Here is a 16,926-nt window from a genome sequence, read left to right as displayed (position 1 = left end):
TATTGACAGGTCCCAATTATATTCGGCGATGATCGAATTAGGAATACCAAAAGGATTGGTAGAATTAATTAAAATGACAATGATGAAAGTCGAACGTAAAGTGCGCGTACAAGGGGATGTTTCAAAACCATTTAAAACCAACAGAGGACTGCGCCAGGGAGATGCACTATCATGCACGCTGTTCAACCTAGCGTTAGAAAAAGTTATGAGAGATTCGGGAATAAACTTAAAAGGTACGATATATACCCGTAGTATACAAATAATGGCATACGCTGATGATATCGTCATAATTGGAAGAACACAAAATGAAGCAGTGGAGGCTTTCACACGTATCAAAAATGCCGCAGAAAACATCGGACTTCTGATTAACATCCAGAAAACTAAATATATGCCGGCCACATCAAGAATTCAACAAAATAACTTAGAGGTGCAACACGAAACGATAGAAATGGTAGAAGAATTCTGCTACTTAGGATCACTGGTAGACTACAAAAATAACACATCCAACGAGATAAAAAAAAGAATATGCGTGGCTAACCGCTGTTTTTTTGGCCTGGGCCCTCAACTAAGAGCGAGAAGTATGTCAATAGCAACAAAGTGCAAACTTTATAAAACAATAATACGCCCAGTGCTCACATACGGATCGGAAACATGGGCAATGACGACCCGAGATGAAGAGTTACTGCGAGTCTTTGAAAGAAAAGTATTGAGGACCATATATGGCGGAGTAAACGAACAGGGTCTGTGGAGAAGGCGATATAACTTTGAACTCTATAGACTTTTTGGTGATGCAGATATTGTGAAGACCATCAAAATAAACCGCCTAAGGTGGGTGGGCCACGTTATGCGGATGGATGAGAGTGATCCCACTAAAATAACTATGCTAAACAGGCCGGTCGGAAGAAGACGAAGGGGACGACCTAAACTCAGATATCTGGACGATGTACAGGAAGATCTGAGAGAGATTGGAGTGAGGGGCTGGAGAAGACAGACACTCGATAGAGAAGGATGGAAGAATGTTTTGAAGCAGGCCAAGGCTCACGAAGGGCTGTAGCGCCAACTGATGATGATGAATGCCATTTTGACACTTTTTAATTTCTTGTTTTCGGTCTTCTTTCAATAGGTTTTCTACTAGAAAATGTTACAAGTATGTCTTTGTCTTGTTCTTCGTTCTAGGATGTAGGCATTTATTCTCTGGTAATACCTTTATTCTCCTTCTTCTCAACCATTTTGCTTCTAAAATTGAACACAGGTCTCCTTTAACTCAGTTTACATTCCTATCCCTTGATTGATCTTCTCATTCACGTTTTGGTGCTTTTTACAATTACAATTAATTAGTAGGTACATTACAATTACTTACTTAATATTGTTCTGAAGCTATTTCTTGTTTCATTTTAAAGCAATTACTATTTAAATGAGAATAAGCCACAATTAAAGGTTAAAGTAAGTTTATTGACGTTTCAATTTCCACTTCGGAAATCGTTCTCAAAATACAAACATTAGTAAATTAGTCAAAGGATACGGTGGGGGGAAGGAGTGGTGTGGATTTTGACTAGCACTGTTCGTTTTCATTGAGAGTATGCATATTGCATATGCAAGAAAGACATATTTAATGCATATTTTTGGGTAAATTATTGCATATTTATGCGCATATTTTTCACTTTTTTTGAATATTCCTTGAAGAATAAAAATAAATAGTATCTAGTTTTTCTACTAGAAACGTTAGTATATAGAGTATATACCTCCTGTTTGAGGGCGGTTAAATATTTTATATTTAGCCGTTAGCGCGAAGTCTCGAGCAAGGGATGTATGAGTAGGGTATTGACAGGCTAGAACGGTTATAGTACCATTCATTACAATTTTTAACGTTCAGTGTTCATACACCGTATAATTAATTGTAGTAAATAAAGTAAATTCGTTATAGATGCAATAGTGTCGTTTATGACCCGGAAGATCTGTTATTGACGTTAATTTACCGCGAATATGTATATATGTTATTTTTACTGCCCTTTTTTTTATCAAGCGGGAAGTATAATCTTTGAAATTAGTTTTTTATTGTATTGACGTAAAGACAATCTTATTTGTTTATAATTAGCAAATAAATTAATGAAAGTAAACAATCTAATTAGTGGAAAACATCGTGCAAATACATTGGCTAATATTCCTAAAATATTATTAAAATACCAAAAAATTTTTGCATATGATAGACAAAAATCTAAGGAATATCATATGCATATCATTTGAAGACTCCGAGGAATTATTTAATATCATAAAACAATAATGGCCACAGCATGAAGAAGTGAGTAGAGGATGCAATAAAATGTGATAAGAAAGTGATAAGAAATATTAGCACGATTATTACTAAATATAACAGGACTTTGAAAAACCATCCAAAAAATGTTAGTCATCATAAATTTATATATCGGGAAAAGATATTCCATTCTTTGGTTATTATTGTCTAGCGAAAATATTTATCACATCAAATTCAAATAATGGAGACAATCGATACTCTCTATCAACACATTTTCAATTTTAAACTCGTACTAAACTCCTTATGTTTGTATTAATGTTGCAAATACTCAGTGAGTAAATAGAGCCATGAGTAAATAGAGCAAAATAGATACTGTAAAAGGAAGCATAGTTTTTTTTATATAATTTTCATAGAATTGAAAAGTTATTTCTGTAAGAGCGATGTAAAAACAGGTATGATATACAATACTGGTTTTTTCGGAAGTTATTGGGGAAGAAACACAACACATTCATGTTGCAAACATGGCAATGCTTAGTTCGATAAAAGAAATAATAAAAAGTGATAAAATTTAAAATGCATGTCTTAAAGAAATTTCCATTTAGCACGCATCATCACCAAAATATGCTTAAAAAAGGATGGTTAGGGCATTTTTAACGGCCAAGGCCAACGGATCAATATAAGATTCGCAGAGTATAAAGTTTATGTAAGTAAAAGAGAAGAAAAATCAAAAGAGACTTAGTAGAGAAGATAATTAACATTGATATACAATTTGGAGTGACAGCTGAAAGGTTAGTAATATTTATGTTATTTTTAAAAATAAAAAATCGTCGTTACTGAATCAACGCAGGAAAGAAATATTCCAGACGAAAGCCATTAAGAATTATTAGTTACGCCGACGTAGATTTTTATTTTATGACTGCTTTTAACTAAGTAAAAGAAATTAAGGCCGAAGAAGCTTAAAAAAATTTTGATTCTTTTAGATACATCCCAAGATTTACATATAGGAATTCATTTTTAAGTAGTCATTGTGAAAAGGGAACAAAAAACTTAAAAACCTTTCTATGGTGCGGACAAAAGACAGAACTTTATTTGTTGAAACTTTTTAAAATGGTTTATGGTAGGATTATTTCAATTACTATACTAATTAAGAGGAACACATAGATTGTCAACTTTTATTTTGTACACGATATATCTGAGATTGAGATTGATTTAAAAATTGTCGAAAATTGAAATCGTTTACTCTTAATATTAATATTATAAGGCAAAATAAATATTGAAAGTTTCAAATTGGGAAAATCTATTAAAAATCTTAAACCTATAGAAAAATGTCTAAAATTATAAATAATATACAGGGTGGAAGTAAATAAATGCGACAACTTTCAGGGTGTAATACTGCATGAAAAAATAATGACAGTTTGCTATATTATCGCATTTCCGCAAATGCTTCTATAGCGACAAGCTAATTACGAATTAAATTTTTGTATTCAAAAATTAAATAAAACAATCTCATATTAAAATTTATATTTTCGCGAATGATTTATATACATAAGAAATAGAAATGTGTTTTCGAGAAATACCGTCCCTTCGAGAATTAATTACGTTTTACAAAATATATATTAACACTTTTTTCTACGTTTTATTTCATTCTATTATTTTTTATTTTTGTTTCCATGGTAAATAAGTTTATCACACGCTTCCACACAACCACGGAACACTTCGTTTTCCCAGATTCGGGTTGTGTTCTTACAAACTGACAATTTATTTATTGCTCTGATAACGGTTGAGATATGAGAAGAATTTCAAATTAAAAATCATTTTTGAATTCCTCGTTTAATTTGTGACAAAAAATATTTCTTGCCTAGTTTTCGTGAGGCACCGTTTTTATACAAACAAAACATTTATTTTCATTCAAACGCTTATTTTCATTTCTTTAATACATTGTCTAATAGACTACTGTCACCAAGGATCATTCATTTGATTACACAAAATCCACTTTAAGAATACTTACCAGAAAAAATAAGCAATGGCGTCAAGTTATTTGTATATAAAAAATTAACCACATCCAATCGCGAAGGTAAATTATCTTGTTAGTAATCCCATTGTAAATCATGAGGAAAACCCAGGAAAAAACTCATATTACTATCCCTGCATAGTAAATATTTACTTACATTTAATTTCCTCTCAATATTGGCGTCAAATTCCAATTTTTTATAACTATATTAGTTTAAATGATGTATCCTCCATATGTTGTTGGCTTACTAATGTTGATATATTTTTGAAGTATCTTCTTATAATAATGCTAAACAATTTTACCCAAAATCGTGGTAAAGTTTTTCATATTCTCTTTTTTATATAAAGTAACTTGGATAAAATTAGATGTAAATTTTAAGAACCTCAAATGGAGAAGTTTCAAAAAGAATCAATATAAAATCGATAATTAACCACTAAAAATCATACGAACAAGCTGAATTTTCTGAGAATATTAATTTTGAGACCCCAAACAAGATGCAAAAAAGTTTACCACTTTTACCCTGGGGATTCCCCCTAAAACCCCCCTCGCAGGGCGGTCAAAACGCAAAAAAATCGATTTTCCAAGAATCTGTATGTCGTAGAACAAAATGTTTCAAATAAAAAATGTAGCTGAGATAATTTTAAACAAAAATGTTTATTAGCACTTTTTATGAAGAATAAACCGTCCTCTTCAACGTCTACCAAACTCCTATTTTGCTAAGGTTTCTGCAAACCCAAATAATATATCTTTCCAACTTATTAAAAATTTTCAATTAACAGGAGCACACAGTAGAGCTACTACCAATTCATCACTACAGTTTCTATTGCCACTCTTAGAAAATATTGACCTAAATCTTACCACCCCCATTATTCAGCCCAATACTCCACCTTGGCTAAAAATATTAACTGACTTTAACGTAAATTTGTGCAAATATAAGAAAATGGAAACCTCCACGATACTCATGAAACAAATTTTAACCACATAATTAATAGAGGCAAGTTTGATAACATAATATTCACAGATGCATATACATAGTATAGACTACCCAAGATGACCAGTATTTTCACAGCAGAACTCTGCGCTATACTTAAAGCTCTAGAGGTTCCAATGCAGGGTACCAAAAACTTAGCAATCTGCACAGATTCATTATCATCCATAAATTCGATTAGAAAAATCTACACATCAAATCCTTTAGTTAATGAGATCCACGAAAGATGTACAGCACTTGCTAAATCAAACACTTCGGTTTCGATGATATGGAATCCTTCACATGTTGGTATTAAAGGAAACGAGAATGTTGACCACGCAGCAAATGAAGCACGTCGCTCTGACCTTACAGATGAAAAAGTCCAAATGTTTCAAGATATAATAATTGAAATTAAAAAGTTATCTACCTCAGTGTGGCAAAATCAATGGAACAGGTGCACTACCCAACTAAAGTCCATCCAACCAAACATTTTAGGACCTAGAATTGTTACTACGGAAAGAAAATCGAAGACCATCATTAGAAGGCTCAGAATTGGGCACACCCGGCTAACCCACGGATATCTGATGGTTCCTGAAGAACCTCCAAACTGCCAATATTGCAACTCCCGTCTAAGTGTACACCATATACTTGTGGAATGTAACCAGTACGCAGCAGCACGGATCAAACATGGTATCCACGGAAGTTTATGTGACATCTTAAAATCTAAAAACAATAGGTCTAATGTGATAGAGTTCCTTAAAAACTGTAAATTATATCACCTGTTGTAATTGTATCATCTATCTATATTTCAATTTTGTAATCATCCGCAAGTTTTTTTTCTTTTTTTTTTTTTGATATCATCTGTATTGAAATTTATTGTATCAATGTAACTTAATTTATTGTTTTCTGTAATACTGTTCCTCGTGTCAATGGCCACAGCAGCCGAGAGATGTAATTTGAAATAAGAAAAAAAAACCGTCCTCTCAGGAACGTCAATTTTGAGTGTCAGTTACGTGCGCGAAATCAATATTCAATCAAATTTGTAACAGCTCGACGGTAAAAATTTGATATCTTTTGATTCAAATGTCCCATCGACAAAAGTCAATAAAGGTAAAAAATGCAGCTTTCGTATTCAGTTTTTGTATTTTGCCGCGAAAAACTCAGTTTTTATAAACGCGTTGAATAAATAAACGTGGCACGATTTTTGCTATTTTTTACGATTCTCGTGAGATCAATAAAATTGATCACTTTAATTGCCCAGTTGTAGTAAAATTTTCATTTTTTGAGATCCATCTTTAAAACCTATAACATTAAATTTCAATTTTGATTTGTGGCAACAAATATGAGGCATTTGAATAATGAGTAAAAAACGCAGAATTTAATGTTTTACATTTCAAACGATCGTACGTCAAGGGAAATGCCTCCGAGAAAACGATTTTTGGTGGAGTTCATAGTAGAAGTTTGGTTCTTTTGAAAAACGTACTAGTTTAATTGAATTTAAGTTTTAAACGTTTAAGATTTTTTGTTACGTGAAAGTTTAAATCCAGCGTTTTTTAAGCATATTTCAAATGCCTCACATTTGTTGCCAAAACCCAAAACTAAAATTCCATGCTATAACTTTTGAAGGTTAGGCTCTAGTAATTTAAACTTTATAGTGTCCAGTCAATAAAAGGGATATATTGTATTGATCTCGCGACAAGCATAAAAAATTGCAAAAATCGCGCCAAGTTTATTTATTTAACACCTTTATAATATCTAAGTTTACTTGTGACAAAATACAAAAATTGCATACGAAAGATGAACTCTTTACCTTTAAAACGCATTTTGAATTTTATCGATAGGGCGCTTGAATCAAAAGATATCGAATTTTACCGTCGAGCTGTTACAAATTTTATTAAACATTGAACATTTGATTCCGCGCGCGTAACAGACATTCACAATCGACGGTCGCTTCAAGCGTTGTTTGTGATAGAACGGTTCATTCTGCTCAAAAAGTGAATGAACATTTTTGTTTAAAATTATCTTAGCTACATTTTTTATTTAAAACATTTTTTTCTACAGCATACGGATTCTTGGTAAATCGATTTTTTTCCGTTTTTACCCCCCTTCGAAGGGGGTTTTATGGGGAAGCCCGGAGGTAAAAGTGGTAAACTTTTTTGCATCTTTTTTGGGATCCCAAAATGAGTATTTTCGGCAAAATTTAGCTTGTTCGTATGCTTTTTAGAGGTTGAGTGGCATTTTCGTGTCTGACGACTGGAATATTAGTGGAAAATATTTCAAAATTTAGAAAGATAATTTAGAATTCGACACAAACGCAAATGGGAGCCATAGAAAATAACTGGGTCAAATTGGCAAAAGATATCAAAAACAAAAAAAGGAAAAAATTAAAAATGAAAACATAAATTAAACATTAGAACACTTTACTTTTTAAAGTGTTTCAGTATTTTTAGTTAATGCATAATAAATAAAAGCCTAAAACTATTTTTCTTCCCTTTCTAAAAAATCTTCCCCCTAAACTAACTGCTGATGTCAAACAAAAGTACCAACTAAGACAAAAACTATATTATTTCTAAATGTAGGTAATACCATATCTAAGTTAAAAAGTCAAAAAGGGTCACTTGGAAAATATGTGTACAGCGAAATATTTTATGTAGGTAATTTAATAAATATTAATAATAAATGGAATTTAATTTATTAAATCTAAAATTATTGAAATTCCAATTTAGTTGTTTGGTCATTTGCACTCATTTTTGTTTTACTATGTACAACTTGAATAATTCTAAAAACCAGTAAATAAATGCAAAGATGCGATTTGTTTTATAAACAAATACTCATAAATGTTACAATTGTTGATATATTTATTCTAACAACATAAGAAATATATATTTTGGACATACCTTCTCTTTAATTCAAACCTCGCCTAGAAAATAGGCAAATTAATCCTAATCGTTAGCTAAATCACATAATGACCCGGCACCCACAAAAATACCGAAATCGACGCACCTTATTTCACGTTGTACTTTCAGCGGTACCGTGGTGGTACTGCCGCTCTTGAATGCTGGAAAAGTTGTCTTAGTGAAATAGAACCGGCGTTGCCAAGAGTACGAAATGCACTGCTCGCTGGTCGAAGTCGAAGGTAACGAAGGGATGTAGATGTAGGTAACATATTTCTGAATAGGGAGCACACACGAGGATAGTATGTCAGCCACCACATTCTTTTAGTCGGGGTCTAACGGCCCTTTTGTATTGTTTTATATGTGACTTAGACACAGGTAATCGTAAAAAAAGTGAGAACAAATGTATACATTTAACTAGCTAAATATAATATGGATGTGAATAGAGTCAAGCATGGGAAGAAATGGTTTTAAAAACATATTGAAAATAACAATATTAAAAATAATATTAATAAAAATAATAAAACATTGATTACCAAACCCCATGGCAACTGTAATCTATACAGATGCATCCAAAACATCGGAAGGGACCGGATGTGCTTTTTACATTCCATCCAAGTCAATAGAAAAAATGTTCAAACTACCTCTCAATTGCTCAATTTTTAGTGCTGAAGCACTTGCAATTCTTGAAGCCTTGAAATATTTCGACAGTTTAAACAATAATGCAGTTTTAATAATATCTGATTCATTATCAGTCTTATTATCTCTCAAAAATACAAAGTTACCCAATTATAATTCTAATCCTTTTATTTACCAAATTAAGAACATGCTTGTTAAGCCTAAAAATAAAAATTAAACTACGAATTTTATTTGGGTAAAGGCTCATGTTGGTATAAAACATAATGAGCATGTTGATTCCATTGCAAAAGCTGCAATAACCTCGACAGCTGAAATTTTACCAGATGAGAGAATTTGTGTTCCTGATGCTTTTCTCATCTCTAAAAGAAATCAAACAGATCGTTGGAATACCTCCTGGCAAACTTTTTGCGACCACTCAACAACACAATACGTGCATATACAACCACACATTCCTAATTCCAGATGGTTTAAGAATTTCAATACCGCTCGTAAATATACAACAACTTTAATAAGATTGAGATTTGGCCACGCTTGTTATCCTGTTCATCTTGCTCAAATCAAAATATACAATTCAGACTTATGCGAAACTTGTCGAGAACAAGGAGATCTTAACCACATCTTTTTTAAGTGTTCCAAATATCTTCAGCATTCAGGAACTCTTTTAAGTAACTTGCAAACTCTGCAAATATTTCCTCCATATGAAATAAATAACCTGTTGGCTACTAATAATAAAAAAGTTTATGATTGTCTGATTAAATTTATACATAGTGCAAATGTGTGTCTGTAGTCAATCTTAGCTTAACAAAATTTTTATTTCTTTCTTTTCTTTCCGTGACCTATCGCTAGTAATGTCTTAAACAAATGTCCTGATGGGTCCCTGGACGAGAAGTGAGTATCCCTGTTTTTCCTGATATTTGTTTTTTCTTGCTATCATTTTCTCTTTTTGTTTGATTCAGTTATAGGGATTTTATGAGGTTTTTTGACTCGAATAGATACACTTTTTGCACTAGCAATTAATAGTATAGATTATACACTTATGTATGTATACACTGTATAATGTACACTTATGTATGCACTTATGTGTATATGCATACATTTTTTTTCTTTAGTATTAATTATATCAGAATATTGATATTAGTAATTTTTCTTTTATTATATCTCAATACGTAATTGGCTAAATAGCTAAGTGCTAAAGCCACAAAAAAAAAACCCACCAAAAATATGGGTACACGTAAACTCATCACCAATTAGCACAACTACAGTAGAAGATAGTACACACTTATCAACCTAATAAAACCAGGGATTTTAAAGTAAACCCGGAGAGATTTGCAAACTGATCACTGGCCTACTTGCAAACCGTGACAGATAAAGACCATCAAAAGCTTGCAAACCGTTAAGGTTTGCAATTTAAAAGAATAATCCGATGTATTAAATGTAAATGCAATGCATTGGCTGTGTCATATACTTGACATTTTAGTAGTTCTATGACATGACACTTGGACGCTGACAGATGTCATGGGACGTTACTCACTTCATTACTTACGGAGTTACGTTATGTAGGTTACCACACACATGTTTTTAATTATTTATTTATTTATTTATTTCAATGGTAGAACCATTTACAATAAAATACAACAAATAGTAAAAAGTAAAGATCATGTACAATAAACATCAAAACAATAACAAAGAAACAAGTAAACAGTTAAAATTTGTACATTAAAACAGTATATCAAATCACAAAAGTTAAAAAAATATATATAAAAAAAAACATCACATATCTAGATTAGTAATTACATTCTTAAGTTGCCTTTTGAAAGCATTAATGTTTGGGCAGAAAGGATCCAATAGGAGGTCATTGCAAGAGCTGAGCATTCTCGGCAAGGGAAAATGACGAGCATAATCAGTCCTATGAAAAGGAATATAAAAGAGTGCAGTGTGTCGAGTTCTATGTATTGTGTTTAAGTGTACATTGGCTAATAATGAGGGACAATTGATAACGTTGTTTAGAATTTTAAACAAAAATAACATATCAGCTCTCAACCTGCGGTTCTTCAATGTAGCAATGTTAAATTGAGACATTATTATAGAATAATCTAGAAAAAACGCCTTTTTAAAACCCTGTTTAACAGTGTTATTCCTCTATAGTTTGTGTGGTGTCCCCTTTCTTTAAAATAGGAAATATCCACCACGTTTTTTATTATTCGGACATTCTTTCTAAAAATCCATCCAAAGCAGATTCTAGATATCCGAACTTTAAACTCAGCAGACGCAGGGAGTGAACACAAACTAGTACTAGCAAAAATAAGAATGAAAATAACACCAAAAAATTTTCTACAGGAAATCACCGAGGAAAAATTCAATGTAGAATCACTGTGGAACGACTCTACAAGAGAAATGTACCAAAGGAGGCTAGCACAGAAGATACAGCTAAACAAATAGACGACGTCCAAGATATAAACGCGAGCTGGGAGAAAATTAAAAACATTCAAGAAGCATTTAGAAATTCAGTATATCAAAATTGCATCGTCTGCATAACAAGGTATTTTATCATAGTTTAGAGATATATACTAAGTATTTATAATATTGTATATAAATATATAAATTGCACAAGTACGCCATATTAAAATTTAAAAATGAGTAAAGTTCACTATACAAGTATAGAGTATTGTGATTATACAGGGTTGGGCAATCAAAAGAGTCCACTCTTTTGGTAATATTCATTAGATTTTGTGATTTTGTGTATCGCCTGTGCTGAAATAGGTCGATTTTTATTCAAAAGGGGTCATCTTTTAACGATATACTTATCTGTCATTTATCAACGCTCCCCCAACGTCTAAAATTCTCCCGAATTTTAGACGTTGAACTTACTAACAGCTAACCGCAGCTAATCAATTCTGACTCAGTGTTTGAGGTACCTCGGCCTAGCCTGTTTCCTTGTGGATTCCAAACTTTAATTTTCTGGTAAAGCTATTGATTGTATGATTTGCAGTAAAGATTTTAATTTTATTTCCCTAAAGTAGTAAATCAATCTCAATTAGTTTGGAAAATAAATTTGCCAAATATGAAACTCCCAGCAATCAATTTATCACTAAAACTCTCAATCAATTAAAAGGAATGTTCAAAACCAGATTTTCATACTTTACTTTAAATTTAAACATTCAAACAAGTCACTTTTATAAAGAGACATTTTGTCTCCTTGCTTAACGCCTCTTTTAATTAGAGTTCCGGTCGGCAAAGAAGTTTGTGATAGATACTCTCTCGAAACTTTGGGTACCGCTACATTAGGCCAAGAATGACACGGTCTGCGTCTTCGACTTTTTTTGACTCTGGGGCGTTTTTTTCCAATTTACCCAAAAATGTACCCCAAAAAGTAGCCTGAAAAAATTAGCGGATTATTTATAAATTTCATATCAGACGCATTGAATGACCTATATTTATCAGAAAATTTCATTTTCGTATTTTTCTTATAATTTTTAAGCTGTTTAATTAAAAGAATAGGTATATTGTGTGGCAGAACTTGTTTTCCGATTTTCCTTTTTGACGAGTGAAATATTTCGAAAAAGTTAAAGGAAAAACGCCCCATAAACAAAAAAAGTCGCAGAGGAAACCGTATCAGACTCGGCCTAATGAAGCGATACCCAAAGTTTGGAGAGACTATCCTCTACCTTTGTAAGTAAAATTTAATAACTTTATAAATCATTTGTTGTTCACAAGAAATCGTAAACGTAATTATAAGTTACTGTATACTCTTTTTTAGAGTATTTCATTTTCATGTTACTAAGGTTTTGAGTAATTTGTAGCTATGGCAACACTGATTTATTTGAGCCGGACCCGCAGAGTGTGTCAGGGCAGACACGGTGGTTCTGGGTCTGGGTACTTACTTTTATCTAAGAGCACTTCTTACTTGAGAGTTCGACATTTCATACTGAGTGTGTAGTGTGTGGTTCCGTCGTTTTAAAATACATCGCGAAGATGCATACACCTGTTATTTTGAAAATAATTATACAAAATATAGCACATCACTCTTGCAATTTAAGTCCATCGTTTGTTGCCATAAAACAACCTGCTTATGTGGAAGCTGTAGATGTTTTTATACGTTTTTTTTTTTCGATGAATCACCCCCACTTTACAATTTTTGGTCTCTTCAAAAAATTTTAATTTTCAATATTTTTTTTTTCAGTTTTGCTCATCTTGTATATTTTTCTGCCGATATATTTTTCTCAATATTTTTTTATGTCTTTTGTCACATGTTTCATTCATATTATCTTCAATTTGCCCTTGATGTTTAATCTAATGTTATCGTTATCATTCTTACGTAATTTGTTCTTTCTGTTTTTAATATTTGAAAAAAAGTTTACAATACTGTAGGCCCTATTTTTATCTTTCTAATTTTCTTTTTTTATGTTGGTTTGTTTCTTTTTCCTAAATGTTTTTTCTGTCAAAATGACATTTGCTATTTGAATTCTAATTTTCTATTCGATCTACTATTAATTTTTTTCCTACTTAATCCCATATTTGCAGTTTTGTGTGAATTGATTCTAAAATTGTTTCTGTAACATGTCAAGTTAAATAATATTAGACCAGGGCCCTGATTCTAATTGAGATTTCGACTCAAAACATGTCGAAATTAATATGGCGACGTCGAAATGCGACTTTGCGAACCTTGTGGATTTCAGCTGAACTAACCAAACGACGTCACTAAATTTCGATTTATCGAAATTAATTTCAACTTCAAGAAAGTGGTTGAAATTTAATTTCGAGTCGAAATTAATCTGACATGACTGACTGGACTGGGAGAAGTGAACTTAGGTTCAGTTTAGGTAGGCGGTGTTTTGATCCTTGCAAGGAAAACTGAGGCAAAAGTATTAATATGGCTGTGTTTTACGGACATTTGCTAGTTTTGGAGGAATTAGAGAGGATAGATATCCGACGCTCATAACGGAGGATAAGAAGAATGTTACGGGATACTCAAAATTCGTTTTCACTAAGTGATGCTCAATTTAGGCAGCAATTCCGGCTTAATAAACAAGCTGCAAATTATTTAATAAGGGTATTAGAACCATATTTGGAAGAAGATGTTTATGCCTCTAGGATACCTAAAATGTTTAGGGTTAGTATTACTAAGCTGCAGTAAATTTAAAAATATATTAGAATATAACCACTAAGTCAAATCTTAGTGGTTATAACTTAAGGATCTCCCACATCGCCTTTTTTTTCTTGCCATCTTTTCTTTCAATTCAAAATATAATTGAGAATGGCCACTATTTATGATTTAACAACTCAAACAAGAAAAAAAAGACGTTCACGTAACGTAAACAAAACAAACATTCAACAAGCGTAGTGCAGCCAATAAACAACAGGGCCAACCCAAATTTTCAGCAGTGTCAAAATGATAAAGTAAATATCCCCAGTTTTAACTACAATCGAAATGAATCAGAATCGCTAGCGATTGCGACTGTCATGGCGTAGTCGCTTTTAAATTTCGACATCGAAATGAAATAGAATCAGGGCCCATGGTAGATCTGTTTTGAGAGGTTTATTAGAGGTGGCATTCAGATTTTTGCAGAAATAGTTAGGTGATGACTTCAGTAATAATAATTGAATAGGTCGAGATCATTAATAAAAAAATTAAAATATCTAATAATTACTAAAAATATTGTGTGCAACGTGATGACACCCTCTACATCACTCTACAAAGAACAGAAAGTGTCAAAAGAAATGTGTGAAATATGACATTTTTCTTTGTCTTGAACATTGTGTATATTTTTGTTCTAAATGTGCAACAAATTGTTAAGTTCTTGGTTACTCTTTAGAAATTTTGTATTTTTTTATTCTGTATCTTCGACAAAAATTTTGGTAACAAAAATTTTGGTTAATAAACTAAATTTTAGTATTTTTTTAAATCATTGAATTTTTAAAATGATATAAATTTGACAAAGGATGTATAACAATATAACCATGATTTAAAATTGTTGCATGTTGCAAAAAGGTAGCATGTAAAAATAAAACATTTTCTCAATTTTATAAATAAAAACAATGGGATGATAATTACCCCCAACACACAGCTTCTGTCAGAAAATGTCACCGCACAGTCGCCGGGTTAAAATTTTAATATAAAGCCATTGATATAGAAATTAATTGTATAATTAATAAAACTGCTACGCCCATATATTATACAATCTATTTAGTAATGTTACGATAAAAAAATGAATTCAAGGTAAATTATGCAAACAATTAAAAATACAGACTAATTGTTTGTTCCTACACAAAAAGTGGATTGACTATGGGTGATTAAACAATTAAGATTAACTCCTACATACTGTATTATTTAAGCCTATTAATCACTACATACTTCTACAATATCTAATAACAAACTCTATGTTTATTAAAAACACTATTTGCATTATCTTTAATTATTTTAACTTTTGAACTTTTTAATTTAATATCCCTACATGAATAGATTAACCGACACTGTAGATACCAAGGATGCAACTGATAAGCGGATAAATGAATGGTAATGAATGAATAAACGGATAACAGAAATATTTTGATAATAATACCCTTAAATTCGAAATAACGAAATAAATAAATCAGTTTTAATTTTGATATCAACTTTAATTAAATATTTTTTTTTCTATTTAAAACATGTAAACCACATCAACGACGCAGGGTTATTAGTGGGATGATAAACACAATAGTTTTAATACGATTATGTACATTAGATAGTATAAATACAATTTTATATCTCTTAAATAATTTAATACATTTAAATTTTATCTGTCAAGATGGATTTGAGGTCGTCTGAAATTCCATGCATTCTTCTTTGATTTTGGAAATCAAGCAGGAAGTGTTTCACTGTCAATGAAGTGGAGCAGTTATTGCAAATTGGCGGTGGATCTTTATTGTTTAAAAATTTGTGTATGACAGCAGTATGACCAATTCTTAAACGGTTTATAATTACTTGATCTCGTCTACTTGTGGGGTTATTCAAAGAGCTGTTTACCTTTGGGCACATTGGGTTTAATTTGGTTACTGAATTTTCCCAGTAATTTTGCCAAATGCTATTGCAATGATCTTTAATCAGATGTTTCATGTCACTATAAGGATATTTTGTAATTTTTGAAGTATCTTCTAAGTTGATACGGCTTGTAGTTACTAGTTGATCTGCTTTTTCATTTCCCCAGATTCCAGTGTGCGATGTACCCAAATGAAAGCTGTGTCCTTTCCCATGGAATGAACTGTTTCTAATTCATTTTTTATTGCTTGTATAATGGGATTTGTTGTATAAATTTTCTTTAATTTCAATAAAGTATTAAGTGAATCTGTTATGATGACGAACTTCATCGTGTTACTCGTTTTGATAAAAGTGAAGGCTGTTATTATAGCTGTGGTTTCGCCTGTGAGTATACTACAATTTGTAGGTAAGTGTATGCTGTAGGAGTTTTCTTCATCAGAATAGTAAGCAGCAGCATGTCCATTTGGGGTTTTAGAGGCGTCGGTAAAGATGTGTAAGTAGTTGGGGCAACGGGATATGATTTCTGCAAAAAGATGTTTAATGATCGAGAAGTTTGTATATGATTTGGGATATTTTCTTAGTGTTAGATCAATGGTTAGTAGGCGGTTTGTCCATGGAGGAGAGATTGCATTTGTATATAGCAATAGACTAAGTTGATCCATGTTAAAATTTGTGACTTTTATTCTTTCTATTAGAGGAATACAGTTTGTTGTCTTTTTAAAAGAGAGCATGCCAGGGTGGAAAATTTGAGAGAAAAGAGAATGTTGTTTTTGAATTGAAATTTTGGCAATATAGTTTAGTGATAATTGTTGTCGCCTTATGTTTAGAGGTGGCTCTTTAGCTAGAACTTGTAAAATACTAGTGGGACTAGTTCTAAATACACCAAGTACCAATCTTAAAGCTGTAGATTGAATACCGTTAAGATTTTTTAAGGTAGTTTTGCTTGCGGAGTTATAATAAATGCAACCGTAATCTAGTTTACTCCTAATGAGTGATTTATATAAGTTTATTAATATTTTAGTATCTGCAGCCCAAACTTTATTAGACATAATTTTGAGTATATTTAAGCTAGATTAACAGGAATGTTGTAGATTATTGATATGCAAGTTCCAATTTAAGGTTCTGGTAAAAGTTAAACCTAGAAAATTA

General features: G+C 31.8%; 1 protein-coding gene across 1 annotated transcript in view; it reads right to left on the bottom strand.

Annotated features, from left to right (window-relative positions):
- Positions 1-8,283, bottom strand: part of LOC140451278 (uncharacterized) — an 862,244-nt gene extending 853,961 nt beyond the window's left edge. The window contains 1 exon segment of the mRNA XM_072545021.1: positions 8,127-8,283. The gene's annotated coding sequence lies outside the window, so the exon portion shown is untranslated.
- Positions 8,284-16,926: the final 8,643 nt, after the last annotated feature.

This window comes from Diabrotica undecimpunctata, chromosome 9 (genome assembly GCF_040954645.1).
Source record: "Diabrotica undecimpunctata isolate CICGRU chromosome 9, icDiaUnde3, whole genome shotgun sequence".
NCBI lineage: Eukaryota > Metazoa > Arthropoda > Insecta > Coleoptera > Chrysomelidae > Diabrotica > Diabrotica undecimpunctata.
The sequence above is the reverse complement of the archived record's forward strand: the minus strand, read 5'-3'. Positions and strand labels throughout refer to the sequence as shown.